The 22351-nt window shown below is 43.6% G+C and overlaps 2 protein-coding genes across 2 annotated transcripts in view; one reads left to right on the top strand and one right to left on the bottom strand.

Moving 5' to 3' along the window:
• Positions 1-4814, bottom strand: part of LOC119165431 (oxytocin receptor) — a 50468-nt gene extending 45654 nt beyond the window's left edge. The window contains exon 1 of the mRNA XM_075896296.1: positions 4638-4814. The gene's annotated coding sequence lies outside the window, so the exon portion shown is untranslated. The remainder of the gene's footprint in view (positions 1-4637) is intronic.
• Positions 4815-6376: 1562 nt separating this feature from the next.
• Positions 6377-22351, top strand: part of LOC119165411 (vasopressin V1a receptor) — a 144614-nt gene continuing 128639 nt past the window's right edge. Inside the window, exon 1 of the mRNA XM_037417594.2 lies at positions 6377-6442. The gene's annotated coding sequence lies outside the window, so the exon portion shown is untranslated. The remainder of the gene's footprint in view (positions 6443-22351) is intronic.

Raw genomic sequence — 22351 nt, 5'->3', positions numbered from 1 at the left:
GCACAACCTGGCCGACAGGACACCTAATATCGAAGCATACTTCGATGACATTTTCAGATACGAAGCAGTATTTTGACTCACGTGTGTAACGCCGTACGTACGTGCGTCCGTGCTAACGCGCCGCAACACGTTGAAATCTTCTGTGAAGACGTGGAAACTGCAACGAATAAGGTAAAAACACATTATACTATACTGGTGGGAGACTTCAATGCAGAGGTAGGGAAGAAGCAGGCTGGAGACCACTCAGTGGGAGGAAGATTACGGCACCGGTTCTAAAAATTTCAGAGGGAAACTACTAGTAGAATTCGCAGAACGCAATGATTTACGGATTTTGAATACCTTCTTCCGAAAATGAGAGAACTGTATCGGTTCTAGAAATTTCAGAGGGAAACTACTAGTAGAATTCGCAGAACGCAATGATTTACGGATTTTGAATACCTTCTTCCGAAAATGAGAGAACTGTATTTGGACATATAGAAACCTTATTGGCGAAAGCAAGAACGAAATATACTACACTGAGTGCACAGCCAGGCATCGTGCAGGATATGGAAGTGCTTGGCAATGTACGATGCAGTGACTATAGAATGGTACGGTCTCGAATTCGCCGAGTCTTGAAGAAGGAACGACAGAAACTGATACGCAGGAAGCCAATCAATGAGCTAGCAGTGAGAGGGGAAGTACAGAAATTCAGAGCCTCGTTTCAGAACAAGTACTCAGCTCTTATCGAGGAAACCAACCTTAGCATTGATACAATGAATGTCAATCTGACGAGTATCATACGGAGTGTGCAGTGGAAGTTGGAGGTACGGTAGTAAGACAGGACGCCGGCAAGCTGCCCCAGGCAACAAAGAATCTCATTAAGAAGCGTCAAAGCATGAAAGCCTCAAGCACATCAGACAAAATAGAGTTGGTAGAGCTTTCGAAGTTGACTAATAAGCGTTAGGTATCTGATGTAAGAAGATATAACATGGAGAGGATTGAACATGCTCTGAAGAACGGAGGAAGCATCAAAGCAGAGAAGAGGAAACTTGGGATAGGCAAAAATAGGATGTATGCACTAAGAGACAAGGAAGGCAAAATAACTACCAATATGGATAGGGTAGTTAAAATAGCGGAGGAGCTTTACATAGATCTGTACTGCAGCCGTGCAACCACGACCTTAATATAAAAACAAGCAGTAAGCCAGATGACTCCCCACCAGTAATGATAAAAGAAATCATAAAATCCCTCAAGAGCATGCAAAGAGGCAAAGCTGCTGGTGAGGATCAGGTAACATCAGATCTGCTGAAAGATGGAGGACAGATTGTATTAGAAAAACTAGCCACCTGTTTACGAGGTGTCTCCTGACAGGAAGAGTACCAGAATCTCGGAAGAATGCTAACAGCAACTTAATACATAAGAAAGGAGGTGACAAGGACTTGAAGTATTACAGGCCGATTAGCTTGCTCTCCGTAGTATACAAGCTATTTACAAAGTTTATTGCTAACATAATTAAGACAACGTTAGATTTAAATCAACCAAAGGAACAAGCAGGATTTCGAACAGGCTACTCAACAATCGACCACATTCATACTATCAATCAGGTAATCGAGAAATGCTCAGAATAAAGCCAACCACAATACATAGCCTTCATAGATTACGAGATGGCGTTTGATTCAGTAGAAATATCAGCAGTTATGGAGACACTGTGAAATCGGGGCATCGACGAAGCACATATAAACATCCGGGAAGAAATCTACATTGAATGAACCACCCCGCTACGATGGTCTAGTGGCTAAGGCACTCGGATGCTGACCCGCCGGTCGTGGGATAGAATCCCGGCTGCGGCTGCTGCATTTTTGATGGAGGCGGAAATGTTGTAGGGCCGTGTGCTCAGAATTGGGTGCACGTTAAAGAACCCCAGGTGATCGAAATTTCCGGAGCCCTCCACTACGGCGTCTCTCATAATCATATGGTGGTTTTAGGACGTTAAACGCCCCATATCAATCAGTTACAGGGGTTCAACTGCTCTCATAGTGCTTCATAAAGAAAACAACAGAATACCAACCAACAAGGGTGTAAGGCAGGGGGATACAATCTCTTCAATGCTGTTTACCGCATGCTTACAGGATGTTTTCAGAGGCCTAGCATGGGAACAGTTAAGGTTAAGAGTTAATGGAGAGTACCTTAGTAACCTGCGCTTCGCCGGTGACATTGCATTGCTGAGTAACTCGGGGGACGAATTGCAACTCATGATTACGGAGTTAGACAAAGAGAGCAGAAAGGTGGGTCTTAAAATTAATCTGCAGAAAACGAAAGTAACGTACAACAACCTCGCATGAGAGCAGCGTTTCGAGATAGGTAATAGAGTACTTGAAGTTTTAAAAGCTATGTCCACTTAGAACAGTTAATAACCGTGGAGCCGAACCACTAAATTAAAGTAATTAGAAGAGAAAGGGTAGGGTGGAGTACATTTGGCAAGCACTCTCAAATCTTGAAAGGTAGGTTACAACTATCCCTCAACAGGAAGGTATGTAACAGCTGCATCTGGCTGGTACGTAGCAATGGAACAGAAACCTGGAGACTTACAAAGAGGGTTCAGCATAAATTGAGGACGACGCAGCGAGCAATATAAAGAAAAATGGTAGGTGGAACCTTAAGAAACAAGAAGAGAGCAGAGTGGATTAGGGAACAAACCAGGGTTAAGGATATCATAGTTGAAATCAAGAAGAGAAAATGGGCATGAGCCAAGCATGTAGCGCGTTCACAGGATAACAGCTGGTCATTAAGAGTAACTGACTGGATTCCCAAAGAAGGCAAGCGGGGTTAGGTGGTCAGATGAGTGTAAGAAGTTCGCGGGTATAAATTACCAGCAGCAAGCACAAGACCGAGTTGACTGGCAGGACATGGGATGGGAGAGGCATATGTCCTGCAGTGGGCGTAGTTACACTCATGATGATAATGATGCTGATGATGATGATCATGATGAAATGACGCTTTACGCAAAATAGCTACGTTCAGTGGAACTGCCATGTGTCACAGTATTTGTATCTGCAGTTGTCAACTGTCTACGTAGGCGGTGTATTGCTTCTAACTACAGCAATTTAGTGCATTGAAAGACTAATACACCTACAGTGAAAGACGATGCTCTTTCATGGTAAAAAAGAAAGTGTTCGGTTATTTCCAGCGATATTGTATTACTCGTGCGCACTTGTCACAGATTCGTCGTACTAGCCCACTTATTGCTAATTGCAGGGATGAAATTGCGTAAGCAATAGAGAAGAATCCACGTGGCACAAAAGCACCCAGAACGATTGCTGTCCTTCCCCTATGCTTCGTCTCGTTTTGTGCTGTTTTCCTTTCCGTTTTTTTTTTACAAACGTGTCAAACCTAGCTTTAAGGAGCTGTACTTCTGTGAAGCTCATTGTCAAACCTGGAGCAGCTGCGGCGATTTGTTTTCTTGGACAACAGTTACATCTCACTTCTGAGCATGACTGCAAGAGCTCTGAGTACTCCAGAAACAATCAACGTAATGGGAAGGAGGATTCATAGTATCACCATCGCTCCAAATGTAGCCTTCGTGGCTCTAACGTCCACAGCGTTTCTTCCTATAGTTTCTGAATCTTGACTCTTCCTGCGCCGCTGTAACTTTTAGCCACGCTTTCGTGTAGCATTTTGATGCAGCAAACTGGTGAAAAGTGTAACGAGTGTTCAAGATCGGGAGCAGGTCGTTACGGTTCATAATAGATGTCTCGGTTTCCGCGCTTGGTCAGCGCACAACACTGTTTTCTCTCTTCACCGTCCTGTACTGAAACAAGGACGCTTGCGAGTGTTTACAGGCAGTCTTATTCTGCGGAATTCGTTGTTATCACCTCCTCTCTTGCTAACTCCGGGACAGCCCCACCGTGGTGACCTTGTACCTAATGTACTCAGCTGCTCACCCGCAGGTCGCGGGATCGAATCCCGGCTTTTCGATGGAGGTAAAATTTTGATGCGGCTGAAAATGCTGTGGACCCGTATGCTCAGATTTCGGCGCATGTTAAAGACCCCCATGTGGTGGAAATTTCCGCGGCCCTCCATTACGGCATCTCACATAATCATATGGTGGTTTTGGGACGTTAAACCCCAATTATCAATCAATCCATTAACTCGGAACCACATCCAAAAAATATTGGGCTAACGCCTCCCTCGATACTTTGAGGAACCAACAGGCGTTTGTACTCTAAAACGACTGTGACCTTTATGGTTGTTTTCTGAATTTGTGTCTCTTTTTTATGCAGTGTGCCAAAAGTGATAAAGTTTCTGACAAAGCACACAAGAAACGCACGCAAAAGGAAAGTGACAGAGAAGTGGTGAGTTCTGCTGTTATGAAGGTTATGCATAATTCAGTCAATCTCTGTAAGTTCACATAAATTAAATATAAACACATAGGCAGACTGATTCCAACGACTTATAAAAGTCGTTAGTACGTAAGTATACTCTTATTTATGAAAGCGTTCATTACACTATGCTAAAGTTGTGCATATGTCATGTCGCAGTGTACTCATCCGTGTGGCACATACTATGACGTCACTTATACCTTAAATGAAAACACCTCCCTAATGTATAAAGTTCCCCCAGTAGCGACAAAGATTTCTAAAATGAACGTTCGAACTTACTCGAAAAAGAGGAGACTCCCAGCAGTGCATCACTCATCTGTGGCTATGAGGACTGTTTCTTTTTTTCTTCATCCTCCAACGAGTTGGGTGTGGCGGCAATTGTCAACTTTAACGCAGCGAGAATTCGCTTCTCAGTCCGGAGTGCTTTCGTCTTTCACGGGCAGCAGCGTGTCGACTGGCTGCGATCTCCGCCAGTACATATCTAACAGCCGGCGGAGGAGCGCGCGTAGTCACGGAACACCTACCAGTGGCGTAGTTCTCACCACCACGCTCGCCCTTCGCCTTCGCAGCTCCTGCGCCTGCGCAGAGGCCTCCTTCTTTCTCGTTCTAACTCCTCTCCATCCGCCTCCTAACCTCAACGCACGCTTTCTGCCTCCCAAAACACAAACTTACATACGTGGACGGCGGTCGCGAGAATAGCTGTGAACGCGTCACAGCCCTCGATGTAGCTTACGGAGAGCGTTCGTTGGGACTGTCACTGGCTCGCCGTGGTGGCAGGTCGTCTTCGGACGGATTACCGTGACCTGCCGTCCTGCTCAGTCGCGAACCACGTTGGCAGGTTGATTAAACTGTATTCGCACGTCGGGCCGAGGTGAGACCCAATTACGTTGTGTTATGTAGCGCCAAAGAACGAAATACGACTAGAAGAGCGATCCAGTCCAACCATGTGTTTATATATATATATATATATATATATATATATATATATATATACGTGTGTGTGTCAAACATGTCAATCGAAATAAAGGAGTGCAACGTTCGACTGTGAGGGTTACATTGAACCTTACGAAGAAATGATGGACTGAATGATGGATTTTTTTTTTGTGGTTTTGGGACGTTAAACCCCACATATCAATCAATGACGGTTTTTTCTCTCTTTTACTACCATGAAACAGGTACCAGATCAAGCATAGGTGAAATTTCACTGTTGGTTTTATTTTTGATACGGGTATTACAAAAAAAAAACGAGTCCGAATCGGTTTACAAGAAATCACCACATGTGGTAGCTGAGCTACCTTAATATTAAGAATAATAAGATGGACTGATTGCGTAAGTGTTGTGCTATGTACCTATGTATAGCTTTGTGTTTGGTGCCAAATATGCGATGTCGAATTTGGTGCAAGAGGTGTAGTCGGTGCCACGCATTGACACCAACGTCTCCTTATATGCAATTAATAATATAAAAAGGTGGCAATAATGCTTCGTTACTGTGCCACCGTCGGTGCACTTTCATCAAGGTACCACCCGTCTGCCTCGGTGGTTTAGTGGTTATGTCAATCGGCTGCTGACCCCCAAGGGGACGAGTTCAATCCCAGCCACTGCAGTCACATTTTTATGAAGGCAGAATGCTAGAATCCCGTATATTGCACATTGCCAGGACACATTAAAGAATACCAGATGGTCCAAATTTCCTTAGCCCTCCCCTTCAGCACATCTCATAATCATATCATGGTTTTCGCACGTGAAACCCCCGATGATATTATTATTACCTCCTTCATTAGCGTTCGTCTAAGGAATTCACCCAGCGTCTTCGTACTAGGAACATACTGCAAACTGTTGCAACTGAATGCAGGCATTTGTTACCTTTTTATTTGTTTACCTTTTCTTTCCTCTTTTGCCATCGCCTCGCGTAGATCAAGGAAGTAGATTTCCTGCTCTGTTTCGGCGGCGCATCTTTCTCGTTTACTTGTCCTTGTTCTGCTCCACTTCCGCGCCGCACCTCATCTCGCTTTCCTGCAGGTCGACGAGGCGAAAGCGTAAACACAAGAATCCGGCAGTAACAGTTCGAGAGGAATCAATGCAAGGTTAGTTTCAACGGATTCTCCTGGGTTTGCTTACGCAGAAAACAAATTAGGCCTTAGTTCAGAGGCTCAACCTTGCAGGTCGAATGGCTGCGAAATAGACAGAAGCGCCGTCGCATCGTTCTTAGTCTTTTTTCTTTGTTTGTATCTCTATTAACGATGGAGTTAGTAAAACTACACAAAGTCCCCCTAAAAGGAACAATGCGGCGATGCGAAGCAACGCTGTGGTTAATTTTGTTTTCATTAGTTGTTTACATTTGTGTGCTTCTGTGTATGTTTCATTTGTGTTTGGAGTTACGTATTTAAATGCGAAGCATTTCCTAGCGAACCTCGGCGACTTTGAGCATATCTATCTATCTATCTAGCCGCTTATGTTCGGGTGCTCTCGAGGTCACCCCCTTCACTTGACGCGAACAAAAATTAGCATGGGAGGGTAAAGATGGTTTGACGAATATGACGCGCTGGTCAAGACACGAATAATGTCACAATCCCGTCCCATACGTCGTTAAACACTTCCCGCCAGACAGCCACACATACACACGGGCGTGTATGTGCCGCTGGTATGTGGTTATGTGCCGCAGATGATTGAATCTTAGTATCTACCCAGGAACAACGAAAACACACAAAGGCAATTTTAATGCGTTAGCGTTAATACCCGACATCGGTAGCCTCGACACAACGAAAGGCATACAATAAATGTCAGTGTTAAGAAGAACTTGACATAGGCAGCGTTGACCCCCCAACGAATGCAAATAATAAATTTCAGGGTCCCAGCAGGAACCGAACCCAAGAATTCTGCTTGGCAGTCAAGCATTCTACCACTGAGCTACGCCAGATCTCGGAACCACTTTTCAAATAGATGCTAATCTTCGTGAAACGCCAATAGTGGTTTTCAGTGCTGGCTACCCAATTTTATAAACATTACACATGTACTCCTTTGATACAGCTGTCACATCGGGATAACGTCAATTGTGGTTTGTTGCCATGCGCTGAAGTCGACTTATGTAGCAGTGTCCAGGGCGAGCATCCTCGCGAGTATAAGCGCTTCATATCAGCTTCTGGGGTCGCTAATACGCATGTTTCACTTGATGCCGTTGCGAAAGTGCAAACAACTGGTCATATAAACATCAACTCTTGGAACATATGTCTGTGCGTGCAACATTTGTACATATATTTAGCGTCATTTCATGGCGTGTCGCTCAATAAAGAAAATTGCAACACGGTCACCTTTCCTCCGCACGCTTCGCATAACGTCGATTCCCAGGTACGTGGGATCTGCCGAATTTTTTGCGTACTGCTTATGTTACCCCCTTCCTCTCATTTGCGTGTATTACTGTGTGTGTGCTGAAAGTGAACATTCAGCGCTGCTAAGAGAGTATAACGCCGCGAGCGTGTGCAGAATTATAAACGAGCACACAGCTGTGGTGGAGAGAGAAACAGGAGAGGAGAAGCGAAGCCGAAGCTGCGCTCTACCACGTCCTCCCACCTCTTCGCCTTCACGTGAGGAGAGGGCCCTCGGCGACCATCCACTCACCCACAGCGCATGCGCTGATTCTCACTTTCTTCTCGTGAGAGTGCCAGAGAGGGTCATCTCACTTTCTCGCGCACACACGAGAAGACGGGAGGAGAGTGCGCACGCTCAGTAAAGGTGATCACGCTGCGCACCGGATTGAACTCCGCCATAAACTGCTTCGCATCAATGGGCAAGAAGGCAAAAAGTGCTTATCACAGGTGATTAAGAGCTTAACCGCACACCTCAGCGAATGCTGCAATTTTGAAAAATGATCTTCACGTGAGCTTTGTGCGATTCATTTATAAGTGGGTTAAACTTAATGAAGTGTAAGGGAAAGTCTGGTGGGTATCAGCTCCAGTGGGTATCGAAATACACAAATCCCGAAGGAATTATATTTCGCATTTATTTACTTTTTACTGACCTATGTTTTTCAACATTTTTATCAACGTTCCTTGCAGATTTGTGCACAAGGAACGTCGCCATCGATTCTCGCTCACGTTTGATGCAATGAAAGTACATGTTTAAAGGGGCAACAAGAAGTGCATAGATGATATCAGTGGGCTTGAATTTACCTTAACACAGCGTAACGTGAATTCATAGAAGTGAATCCTCAAAACTGTGTCTGATAAAAAATGGAGACCTAAATATCACTCCTGAAACCCTGAAATGATAGAGTATGCGGTCACCTTTCTCAAAACATCCATTCATCAGTGCACAATGTCACCAAAACCTTAAAATTTAGATAGTTGAGCAATGGTTTGAAGTGTCCCATGTTCCAGGCATAATGCTGCAATATTGCGCATGCTGGTAGTTTTTTGTGCAACTCGGCAATTTCTGGATTTTTTGGAGCCAGGTTTCGCAAGCTTTTTTTTTTTTACCGTGTCTTCGATTCCAGTCTACTTTTAGGCAATCGCGCAGGGACTCCTCTCAAACTTTTCCCAGTTGTGACAGTTAAAAAGTGCGTGGTGAAAGCTCTCATGTGTATGCGTGAACCCTTTGTGCTCTATTTTCTCCTTGCATTCTCAATTATTTTCCTCCCATTTTCTCTTCTCGTGTAAGGTAGCAAACCAAGTACAATCTCGTTAACCTCCCTGCCTTTCCTTTGCCTCTTTTCTCTCGCGTCCGATAGTACACTTTCGTCCAGTTTTCCCGTGTCACCGAAAGGTTTTGGTGGTATATACAACAGCACTTCATTAGCAAAATACACGATTATGACCAACAGCAACGCGCGTTTGCAGCGTTCTCATTGCACGTATAGTATCTTTCTTTGCTGTTCTTTTTTTATTTAGATAGGCAAACGTATCTGGAAAATTATGATCTTGTTCTCGCTACTATCAAAACAACAGAAAGGAAGAATAAAATGTTAAAAAAACATTCCACGCGCAGAAATAGCATCAATTGGTTGTTGTTGTTTTCAGACTGACTTTTCAGAGGCAGTCGAATCAAGCAATAATAATCCCTTATCCGCAAGGAAAAGGTCAATTAGGCATTTCCGTATCCCGCCTCTTTGTAAGAACGGAAACATATTAGACCACTAACTACTTCCTGAACTAGCAACCTCCTCCTACATATCCCGCTTGCACAGCAGAGCAAGAAGTCTCATCTCATTACGCATGTTAAGTGGGCCACAAATGAGGCGTGTTGGTTAAAACTTCCTTGCTTTTAACACGTAGACAGCACCACAGCCTTTCGAGGGTTCTCATCGATCGGTGTTCAATGAATGGTGCCAGACGCAGGTCCTAATTGAATCGACAAGCCGAGATGCAGAACTGAAAGTCCGTGCGCAGGCCTGGTTGTTCTGATTAATAATTACACAGGTGTTTCTTTTCATTTATTTATTATCACTTGAATACTTATTTACCGCAGAAGTTGAGTAAGTTTACGTCTCCGAACGCGCACTCAGTGTCGGGGCCACCGACGTATATTTCGCGTGAGGGCGCATGCAGTGACTTTCCACAAGTACCACGAGTTGAAAGCCAAAAATGGTAAATAATGCTATAGCATTCTCTTCTGGGAAAACAGCTCCAAAACGTAATCTAAACACCACAAAGTTGTTCTCACAAAAAGAAAGAAAGAAAGGAAGGAAGGAAGGAAGGAAGGAAGAAAGAACGAAAGAATTAAGGAAAGAAAGAAAGAAAGAAAGAAAGAAAGGAAAAAAGAAAGAAAGAAAGAAAGAAAGAAAGAAAGAAGGAAAGAAAGAAAGAAAGAAAGAAAGAAACTGTTATGGTTTTTTAAGGTGAAAATATTTTCTGAGAACATGTTTTCTTAGCTGAGATTTCCTCGCTTTGCCTTCCTCCCTGTTCGTTGCGTTAGCTTGGGCGGAACAAGATACCCGAATGACTTTAACTTTGGAAGTCACAAAGTTTGATAATCGCCGAAACATTTTATAGTTAGGCAAAGTGGCTTTCATTGCGTGTTCATAGTTTATGTAATACCTGGCTTAGAAATAAGTAAATTTTAATGGTCTTCCTCTATAACATGAGATTTAGTTGTTACGCTATACGTCTTCTCAACATTCACGTTATTATCCAGTGATGGTTAGAAATAATCACAAAAACGACGTTGTTGGTGCTAACCTTTCAAACACGCCTTTATTAATTCAGAGCACTCGTTCCAGCCAAGCCTGCCTCAATATAATTGCCCATTCGAATGGATTTATCACCAGCCGCAGGACTTCATTAGCTATTTTTTTATTTGGTGTTACGGCCGATTATCCTAGATCACAAACCAAAGATTGGAATCAACATGAACCAAAGAAACAAAAATAAGGCATTGAAGCCACTTTCCCGCCTATGGAATCTGATAAACAGCGGAATGAACAAGCAAACACCCCCTCCCCCCAGAAACAGCAGAGATTTAGTTCTTCTTCATCTTTTTCTTCTTTCCTTTTTCTGTCAAGTTTTTCTTTGTATTTTTGCTACGTTTTTTTCTTTCGCTTTTTTTTGTCTCTTTCTGTATTGCTCTATTGCCTCCTTTTTCTCCTTTTAACCCTGCTGACGGTTACTTCTCGTTCCCTCCTCTTTCTGCGCTGTACTGTACATAGTTATGCTATGGTTCGTCTTCTTCTCACTTCCTTTCTTTCCTCGTCACTTTCACAAGACTTAACCTCATCCTCATTTCTCTTTTCTACACTTCTTCATACTACAATGTGCATGGCTATGCTATGCCAGGAATTGCTGAGCATACACCCGCTTTTTTTGGCGCATATACCGGCTTTACTCGCTCGCCCTCCTTTCAATCATCCTCATGCTCACTTCCCCTTCTTGCCTTCTGTCTAATCTATTTTATGCATGGCTGTATTCTGCTAAGATCTTCATGGCACACACCTGCTTGCTGTGACGCATACAAACCGTGGTTTCTCGGGGGTAGAATGGTAATAAACATTATTTAAGATCCAACGAGGAATCCCTGGCCTCAGCTAGGCCTCCAGGAGCCTTCGTCTGCGGAGCATCGTGCGATGTCCTTGGCGATAGCCCTGGCTAGCTGATTTGGTCCACTGCACGTGGGATGAGAAGGGCGGATCGCCACCGGCTGAGCCAGTCGCCTAGGGGTACACTAACGCTCGTCCGAGTAGTGGCATCAAACACCACAGTCACACTCCCAAAGTATATGCGCCATGTCGGCTATCTCGTGCCCGCACCACGGAAAACCGGGTGATGGGTGGAGCGAAGGACACAGTCTATGTCGGTCCTTCGCTTGTCGGTCTGCAGACGCTTCAGAGCAAACGCCTGAGACCCCTCTAGCCGCATTTGGGGTGGTGGGTAACGTCTTTACGCTTTTTATAATGGTTGAAAATCTCGTGGAAAGTAACCATGATGTCCTTGCAGTCATGTAAGCCCTCGGGTTCTGTTATCGTCGTCACAGAGGAATGGTGTTCTCTGACCTCGGGTGCTTCGCCATCGTCTAAGTGTCGCACATCGGCAGCCCTTTCATCTGCGTCGCGCCAGGTTAGCATTCGCGCGACGAAGTGGACGTGCTCGTTGTGGTTTGACGGAATGTGAGATCTTTGGTCACTGCCAAGCTGTCTCACGTGAGCGGGAAGCCACTTGAGAGACTTGGCAGCAATTACGCCAGGCTGGAAATCTTCGGCTCTGGCGTTTAGCATATGCGCCGCCTTGACAAAGACCCATCTCTTCGTGAAGTTTCGGACCGCCGTCTTGGCGTCACTCACAATAAGTGTGTCCTCTTTTTTTTATCAACTATTGCGAGGGCTGTGGCCATTGTTTCTGCCGCCTCAGACGATGGCCGCCTCGCAGATGCCGTCATTAGAGTTCGTTCCCTCGTGTCGACCATCGCCATGGAGAAAGAAGGTGTCGATTGACATCCTTGTTGCTCTCGCTTGTTCTGCTGTTGTCCAAGGTCGGGCAGGGGGTATCTAGCAACGTCGACAAAAAGGACACCCTCTCGGCTGCAGTGCACTTTAAGGAACGCGTTCGCTCTGCATCTGTGCACTTCGACATCGTGCACTGGTGCACGTTTCTGGGCATTTTCTCTGTGAGTATAGCATTCTTGATCACTGGCAATAACACGTCCTTCAGTCGCATCCCGTGGACACGAATCTCGAGGGAATTGAGAATGGTTCTTCCGGTCTTGATGACCGACAGTCTATTGAGCTGCGCGGTCCTCTGAGCTTCGATCATTTCGGCGAGCGTGTTGTTGCCGCACAGCTCCAAAAGCCTGCAGTTGGCCGAGTAGTGAGGTACGCTTAATGCAATTTTATAAGCCTGTGGATGATCGTGTCCAGCTTGTTGCTTTCACTTCTACTCCTATTGACGTAAGCAGCAACGTACGTGATGTGGGTTTAAGCATACGCCTGTATTAGTCCCACTACATTGTGTTGTTTCATTCATTTCCTCTTGTTCGTGGTTCTTCGTATAAGGTTTGTGGTGGCTGCCACTGTTTCCTGCAGTCATGCGACCAGCTCGGAGTTGGCACCGTTCTCTTCCAGCCAGAGGCCGAGAACACCGTGGGTATGTGGGGTCTTTCTTTTGTCGTGACACACACGCTCGCATGACGGGCCTCGGCCACGTTCCTCAGGGAGGGGGGGGGGGGGGGGGGGTCCTTGTTTTCGAGGTCTGTAGAGCAGGATTTCCGGCTAGTTTGAAGCGCAGACAAGCCTCGCCCCTTCGAGGTGCTTCTAAACTTCTCTGATCACCCGCTGCAGCCTATCTTGCATACTCCCAGAACTCATGCTCTCGGTGGTCCATATCGTAACGTCATCCGCGTAGATTGTATGGTTGATGCCATTGATCGCGTTGAGCCGCTCCGGAAGGCCGATCATAACCAGGTTGGACAGCATTGGGGAGAGCACGGAGCCTGGCGACGTCCCGGCACCTCTCATCTCGGCCGTCTTTGGTGGTAACCCGTCGATCTTCGCGCTTCTTTCCCATCGAGGAAGCTGCCGACACACTGGGGGAATCACTTCCCTAGCTTTTGCTGACTGATCTCCAGACTACACGGCCACTTATAAGCGTGCGATGTACAAGGTCAAATGTATTCACACGTTGCCCTTCACTTCTCCCTTTCTTCTCTTTTAATCCTCTCACCCCTTCCCCCAGTGTAGGGTGGCAAATTGCACGTGCGCTGGTTGACCTCCCTGCCTTTCATTTCTTCCCTTCCTCCTCATCCTTCTCCCGTATGGCCGTGTACCTCACAGTGTCGAAATCGCTTTCAAGATCGAGCCTGAGTATGAACATTCTAACCTGCATCTTAAACAGTTTTTGAGTTTAATATATTAAAAAACGAGTTATTAACACGATAGCGTCAAAGAGCTCGTTTAAGAGAAATTCCGGTGTATGTGTCAGCCTTGGCGTCGTTGGTGGTGAGCAAAAATAGTCGTTTCTGGAACCGAAAAACCGAGAACGATGGATGAATGAATAGATGGATGCAATGAACAACTTTATTAATGTCGAATAAGTCGTACAAGTCCTGAGGAAGGACGTTTTCACGTTAGGACCTAAACACCTAACCTTTCAGCCACTTTGTGGGCCCGTTGGGCTGCCAATAACTGTCTCTCTAATGGCGGACTGCGTAGAGCTGCGTCCCATCGCTCTTCAGTGTGCTGAAACTAAATTATCACACAAATTTGAGGTTCACGGGAGAAGCGAACCCAGGCTTTCTGTTGGCAAACAAGTGGTTTACCACGTAGCTACGCTATTGCTTGAAAATGTCTAGAAAAAATCACCACACGAATGTCATGCGGTACGAGGATTCTCCTTAATGCGTATAGTATTTTGGGGGCGGAATCGTAGCATCGCGCCGGTCATCGTGAAGCGCACAACAAATGGGCCACCCATTAGAAAGCACTCCCATTAAGTGACCCACCTATTAGTTGTGGCACACTCATTAGAAAGCACTCGAGAATATTTAATCAACAACAGCTGCAAAAACATGAACAAAGCATGCAATTGAGTCGTTTCGCTTGCTGTGTCATGGACGCATAGTGGAGATTTAGCAACTCTACTTGCCGTAAGCATTCCATGCAATGAAGGGTTGAGGCATGCACCGAGCGATGTGCACGAAACCACAATATGCTATCGCATCTTGAAGGCGATGCTCCAGCGTCCTTTAAGTTTAGGGGCGAAGCGCCTTAGGGTATCAACTTGTCGCTCTGTCATAAAGCCGTCGTGGTGCATAGAAAACGGGTATGCGGCACTAACATTTGATATACCCCACTTCCCGCCACCGGTTCATACTATGCATATTTTGAGGTAACAGTTCGTTGTTATACTGCCGATGTTGGGCTAAGCAGCGGTGTCAGAACCTGCTACAAAATATACCATGACGCTTCAGTTTCTCATCTAAAACCAGAGACAGAAGCGTGCATATCTGGGGCACAGTTAATTGTTTTAAACACCGCTTCTTGGCCAGGGTTGCCTGCTTTGGCTACTGTATGCCGCATTTATAGTGAACTAGAGCCAGCCACATTGGCTACCTTTTTGGCTACTTCACTACTTTTTGGGTATTGTTCTGGCGCTTGAATCAACCAACAGCTGATATATGCTAAAATTGAGCGCAATTATAAAAAATGTTTGAAGTGTTCATTCGCACTGCTCGGTTTAATCGCATTTTTTTTTACTCTGTATACCAGAAGCAATTGCTTGCGCCCCAAATTGTCATTTAAGGAACTAAGAGACTTAAGTAGCACAAATAATTTGACACAAGCCACTGCAGATGTCTTTCATGGCCAGCAATTTATTGTACCCTGGAGTTCAATAATATGAGTACACAGCAAATACACAGCTCTTTTGTATGCCAAATTCACCATAAAATGTCGCCGTAATCATCAGAAAAGGCCACAGTCTAACGATGACTTCGCAATCATCGACAGAGAACAATCAAATCAATTAGTTATATGTCGATAATTCATTAATAGCCTATGCACCACAAGCTGCTGAGTAGGTTTACGTGTCTCTCATAATCTGAATTCCTTGTTTCGTATATCCTGGTGTTAGAAATAAGAAATGAAGTAGCTATCAGCAGAAAAAAACTGTTACAGATGTCACAGAATTAAGTGTGGCTGTGCGTTAATTGGAGCAGGTGTACTAGCCTCATTTAGGTTGTTTTAATTATGTTCCTAACCAAGGCTGAAAAAGAGTCGTGCGAGGCAGACTTAACAACAACTCTTTCTTTGGGGGCTTTGTCCCTAGTGTTCACTGACGGGAACGTGCTGATGCCTTGCAGGAGTTTATTAAAGCTTCAAAAAGATCCAGACTGTAGAACCTATTATTACTCCTAAATTACTTTTTTTCTGAATTGCTTTATTCCTTCGTTTACTTATTGTTGTTGGTGAAACCATATGCTTCATTTTCTCTATCTGTTATTTCTAATTGTTGATGTCTCAATTCTTTTTTGCCCTTTTTAATAGTTTAAAAACCGTCAGCCAACAAATTAACAGCATTTCTTCAAAAATACCCGGTTCTCGGCCATTCCCCCAGCGTAGGTGTGTGCCACCGTTTCCACTTCCTTCCTTCTTTCCTTCTTTCCTTCCTTTCTTCCTTCCTTCGTTCCTTCCTTCGTTCCTTCGTTCCTTCCTTCGTTCGTTCCTTCCTTCGTTCCTTCCTTCCTTCTTTCCTTCCTTCCTTCCTTCCTTCCTTTTTTCCTTCCTTCCTTCCTTGCTTCCTTCCTTCCTTCCTTCCTTCTTTCCTTCTCTCAAATACTTGTATCAACACCTCAAATGCTTGTATGCGCACCAACATCTCTCAAATACTTGTATGAGAAATCTTAGTGAGGTTAAGTAGCTTTCCTTCTTATTTGCAATATTTTGCATGCTTTGAGCAGTTTTCACACCCCATTGACAACATATACCCCTAGACAACAACTAAACAACTACTACAAATATGAAGTAGTCCAAGGAAAATAATTATGATAGCATTCTGTTCTACGTGATTCTAATCATGATATTGCTGTTATGAGGTTAAACAACAAATGCAGATGCTGATGGTACTTCAAGTTACGTATTACATAACTTACGGGCATGCTCCGCGCTAGGTTAATAAAAAATATTTATCAAGAAGAATTTACTGCACAAATATGCAATTAAACAGTCTATTCACAGTTTCCCAAAGGTAAGTCGCTTGTTCATTGTGTGATAGCCTTCATCACGTTCATTTGATCACAGATATAGAAACACTGCACCTGCGTACATTGTGCTATAAATAAAACTGCGTGAACGTGTTCCTCTCTAGCGTAAAGAACACACGAACAAACACACAAACGTGCGCATAGAGAGTGAAAGAGAGAGAAAAATGAAAGGGTGTTTGACGTCGTAAAAACACGTATACGTATCGCGTACTGAAACATGTTTTCTACTGAATATATGGGAATCACTGAAGCGAAGGAAGAAGTGACCAAAAAAAAACATACACGTAGGGCTATAAATCATGTCTGGAAAATAGTATGTCACGGACACGCAGACAATAATGTGGAAGGCCATTAGGCTGACCTGTGCATGCTGTGACTGAGGGACATGTTTCCCGAGAAACGGACAGGCAGCCTAGGCAACGCATCTGCACTGCACATTGGTCAGCCAAAAGAACATAATTCAGTTGAACAAAAACAAGGAAAGCAAAAGACTAGCCATGCGTGGGCATTACTGTGAGAGAATAACTTCACCAAGGGCTCAAATACCACTGCTTCCGTGTAAGACTTGCAGCGAGCGGAAGAGCTACGGCGCAAGCTCTTAAATGTGAATCTTGGCCCATGGATGTGTGCGTACCTGGCTTCTGAAACTCGGGAGAGATCACACGAGTCCGAGTTCTATTTTAAGGCTCACCACAAACAAGCAAACATTCAAGCGTGTTTTTGATTAGTTCGTGGTTCATTCGCTTTATGATGTCATCCATTGGCGGATTCGAAGTGGCCGACGAACTCTACGTCGGAGCACTCCATACTGGAGAAGAGCAACCAGACGAAATCCACCAATGGAACATTACGCGTTTCTGCTGGAGCAAATAACAGGGTCAGAATGGAACGTGATGCACGCGTCGCTCTTCTTGCACAAGTGAGCGTACTGTGCACAGCGACGCTACGACAGCAAAACGACAGTGCTGTTTCACGGCCACTGGATAAAAACTTATCGACTGGCTGCGGCTATATGATCTAACGTGAGGCGTGACAAGTGTCTGTCGGCACGCTCACAGTTATCCCTGTTGTAAAGCACTGGACGCTTGCGGCTTCCGGTTCAATCAGCCACTTTTCGCGGTGTAGAAAAAGTTGGTCCGTGCAATGGATCTCGCTATAGAGCTGCTTCGGATCTGCCAATGGAACATACAGGGAGCCCTCTCAGTCTGCCAGTAGAACAGACTTGCTCCGCATGGAGCAGAAAAAGTGCTACCGGAAGTGATAAGTGATTTGAATATGTCAATGAATGTATTATACACGTCATGTCAACCCATGAAAGAAAAAAAATCTCCACCGAAGCACACCGTACAAATGGTTATTCCACGAAAGCCAAAGTGCCGCTAGAGAAACTCCCGCTTAAAGACGCACGTTCGCCGGGAGAACGTGCGCCCGCAGTTATCATGATGACGCTGTTGTGCCCGCGTGTGTGAATACCAGTGTGTCAAAGCAACTCATTTGATGAAGACAAGGAATGGAACTCTAATAAATTATATACGAATGTACAACTAACAAATCAGTGTAAAGTAACTGGAGTTTAACGCACACCAAATCAATATCTCTATATAAAGTCTCAATTCTCGCCTCATACAGTCGCCAAGAACACCCTAAACAGTCGCCAGGTCAAATCGTGTGACAGCAGCGTAGAATCGAGCCAGACGTCAGAAAATCTACATTTTGGGACGAATGTTGTTTTCTGAAAGCTACTAATGAATGACAAGGGATGGACAGCATCAGTCATTACAACATCATCACTGGAATTATAAGTTCAACAATGTTTCCAGTTACTCACGTGACTTGTTATGCTTTGATTTTTGATGATGATGATTATGGCGATATTGATGATTCTATGATATTGTTATTATTATTATTATTATTATTATTATTATTATTATTATTATTATTATTATTATTATTATTATTATTATTATTATTATTATTATTATTATTATTAATATTATTATTATTATTATTATTATATAATGATAATATAGTTATAATAACGACAACAATGTAACAATGCCAGATATCTTCCGCCTTCGAAACTTCCTAGGTGAATGCATATGGCCGCCTGCCATCCTTGTGAATTGTCCAATTGTCGTACGAAAACAGCTTTCTTTAGAAGGCTGCAACCATACTATCTATAAGTAAAAGTATGCCGTATAATAAAGAAAATTCTGGGCATGAAATGCCGCTACCAGCCAGATGTTTGTGCGAAAAGTGTTACACGATGCCGTAGTGGCGATATCCGCCAGTTAGATTCCCGTGAACAAACAGATATAAATAAACAAGTCTTTCATATAATTGACAAACATGTAATGCATAAAATCTCGTGATTTTGTATGTCTTAGCGCGTGTGCGTGGGACGTAAGTGTAAACTTTTCTTAGTCGCAACAATGTGGCTTATTGTGATGCGGTCGCTACACAAACGCATTCATCACTGATCTTACTTGTACTTAGTATTACAAGCTACTTTTGCATCCGTAATGATTAAAAGTGAACCAAGGACAGGCGGACTTTTTTTTTTACTGTATCGCACTACGCCCCGCCTTATAGATGGGCGACAACTTTTTTTTTCATTTTTTTCACCCTCAAAGTCATATTCAAATTGGAGATAAATCACACCCTAATGATGTGCACCAAACGACTTCTGCCACTTATGTGCAGAAACGGCCGTGTAAAATGCTTGAACCATGATATGCTAAAAATAAAAGCTTAACCGGCGAATCATTTCTTTGAAATTTCCAGTTTGAAATCTTTTATCGCGCGGCAACGAAATGAAAATAAAACTGGAAGAAAAAGAAAGAATTAACACAAAGAAATACTGGAGGGATGTTCGGCACCATAAATCTCTAGCACTCAACTGCCAAGCATTTCTTGTTGTTATTCTTCTTCTCCATTTCCGAAATACTTCTCGTATTTTGCAGTCTCTTTGTTAAAAAAATAACAGATTAAGGAAGTGCATGTGAAACATGGATGTAGGAGCTGCTTTATTATGGCAGAAAAGTTGCCTGTACATTTGTTTCCATTTTTGAAACTACCTTTTTATGTCATATTTTGTACCAAGCTACAATATATACGTGCTTAATTGATCAGCATATTTTAAAAGGTGTACAAAAAGACACTTTTATTTCTGTTAAATATTTTTGAGCACTGCGGGCTGATGTTCGTCACAAATGTGTGCAGGCACTATCAAGAGCTAAAAAGAATAGTTCGACTGACTTTTTGCATCCTGACGGTATTCGACGCACTGAAAGTGTACTGACTAGAATTGGCAACAAGGCTTTCAATCTACTTTCTGCTTATTTCCGTAGGTGTATGCATATGCGTTGTTCCAGGGTAAATCGAGGTCCGTGTTTTGTTCCATGGATGTTATAAATGTAATTTTATGTCATATTGTATACGTCGCTGTGTAATCTTGCACAGTTCGATATTCGAAAATGAGAAGTGCCAAAGTGAAAATCCGACTTTCAAATCGCGCTCGTTTTTATTGGTAAAAAAGAAGCAAAGTGCACTACGTACAGCGAACGCTTTTGCAGGGTTCACGTTCAGCAAAGCTACGTAGGTGGCCAGAGCCACTGCCTATGGCGCTGCACGGAACTGCAATCAACAAAACATGGTCGCCCAGAGTTGGAGGAAACACCTAAAAAGCTGGTGTACTGTAGTGACAAAGCTCAATTATAATATTTAAGAGAAATGAAATAGCTTAATTCTCCCGATCTTGTTTTAAAGGTTACTCCCTGAGAGCTTGCATAATTGAATAAATGTTAACCTCTTAGTCGGTTATGCTCATTTTCATACTACTACCTCAGCATTGGCAGAACAATACATAGTCCGCCTATGACTCGGTACTTAACTGCAGGGAACTAAAGCACTTAAAGTTGAAAAGATAAAATAATCAAGCAATGGCACAAAATTCCGCATTCACAGCAACCAGCTAGCACGCAATGGCTTCAGAGCTTGCATTCTCATGTTGCTATGCCTACTTTAAAAAAATGACGGTGCAGTGCACTTTTCCCACAGCGCTCTTCACCAAAGGCTTTAGCCGCATTCCTGCTTCCAGCACTTCGTGGACATTCTGCAATGTCTTCATTGTTCTGCGTGTCGTAGTTTAAAGGCACGTCAAAACTAGAAGTCCATCTAGACTATGCGATGCACTCCAGCAAGTCGAGCTGTATGGCAACCTGCGTTTTTGGTCTCAAGGAAGTCGACGAAATCGTGTGTTCGCTATTTCTTTGTTATTTCCTAAAATCAGCACATATATAAATGCGTGGTACCGATTGTCCAGAATAACTGCTGAAGTTATTGCATACTTGGTTCATCAGCAAAAAATTAATCGCTTGCTTGAATGGTGTCGTTAAAATTGATAAAGTATGTTATCTCCAATAATTATTGAGAAGTTTTTCTGTAGTTCACAGTACGGATAACCTTGTGTAATCAGTTGTCACAAAACGTCTACATCGTGCATGCCCTTTCATTGCATTTAGGCGCTAGACGAAGGCAAAAGTGGTACAACGTGCGGACAATGACGGACTCACGTTGCAATTATTGATTGATTGATTGATTGATTGATTGATTGATTGATTGATTGATTGATTGATTGATTGATTGATTGATTGATTGATACTAAAATGGAAGGTCTTTACTGGCTCTGTACCAACAGCACAAACTCAAATAATTGATGCTGAAATGCTGATGTTGGAACACAAAACTTATTAATTGCCTCCTGTGCCTGCAAGGGACGACAGAGTTCCCGAATGCTAGAGCAGAGCTTGTGTAAACATCTCCTAATCACTGTTGCACTGCAGCTGTGCTTTAAAATATTTGCTTTCAGCCCCACTGAAGTACTGTTTCTACAGTGCAGCGAAGCTAAATGTCTATGAACTCGGGGTAAGCTACTACCCTTCAACCTCGCCATGCCTGAGGCAGCAGCTTGTAAAGCATGCTTAGCTGCAAGCATACTATACATGTGGCAAGGCCTACTTTTAGGAAAAACATTCCGTCTATAAGCCGAATGAAAACTCGCCGCTGACGCCGCCGTAACGTAGCATGTTGCCCTGTACACTGCGGTGATAAACGAATGCAGATGCGGATCAACCTAAAAACATTTGGAGGAGTTTGAGTAGTCAAGCACTAGCCTCCTCTTATTTTTTTTATGTTCAGCTTCTCTAAGGTTATCTCATTTTTTCTACAAAAAATCAAATAGGCAAATATAAACACATAGTGTATGCTTGATTGTTTGATTCTGGGGTTCTTTAAGATGGTCTAATGCTTAAATATATTACGTAATGAATCAGGTAACAAGTAAACAGTGGCTTGTTCAACGTTGTTTAATTATTTTTTAATACTTAGCACTGAAATAAATTCACAACTGAAGCACAGACGACCACCATTAAGGCGCAGCGGCCATAAGATATGCAGGACGCATAGTTTTAGTTGAAACCTTAATCCGATTAGCTCTGCAACTTGCTATATTGAACCAGCGTTTTGCGGAATCTGTTATGTATCCAGAGGTCATAGCAGGTCATTGCATTGTACTTCAGGTTGACTTGCAGTAGGATATGCGGATTTTGTTATTCTACGCCAGGAAATCTAATAAATCAGGCCCGAAAAGCAATCATTCACCGAAAATAAACAAAAATGACGCAGTTAGGCAGGATCACGTTTCTAGTTGTGCCCGTGCTTAGACGATCAACACCAGATGTGTCTCTCGTGCACCATCGTCTATATTCTTGACGCGTTGAACAAGCAATATTTCTGGTAGGATTGGGATGAACGTA

This window comes from Rhipicephalus microplus, chromosome 1, assembly GCF_043290135.1.
Source record: "Rhipicephalus microplus isolate Deutch F79 chromosome 1, USDA_Rmic, whole genome shotgun sequence".
Lineage (NCBI taxonomy): Eukaryota > Metazoa > Arthropoda > Arachnida > Ixodida > Ixodidae > Rhipicephalus > Rhipicephalus microplus.
Note: the sequence above shows the minus strand (reverse complement) of the source record. Positions and strands in the feature narration are given on the sequence as shown.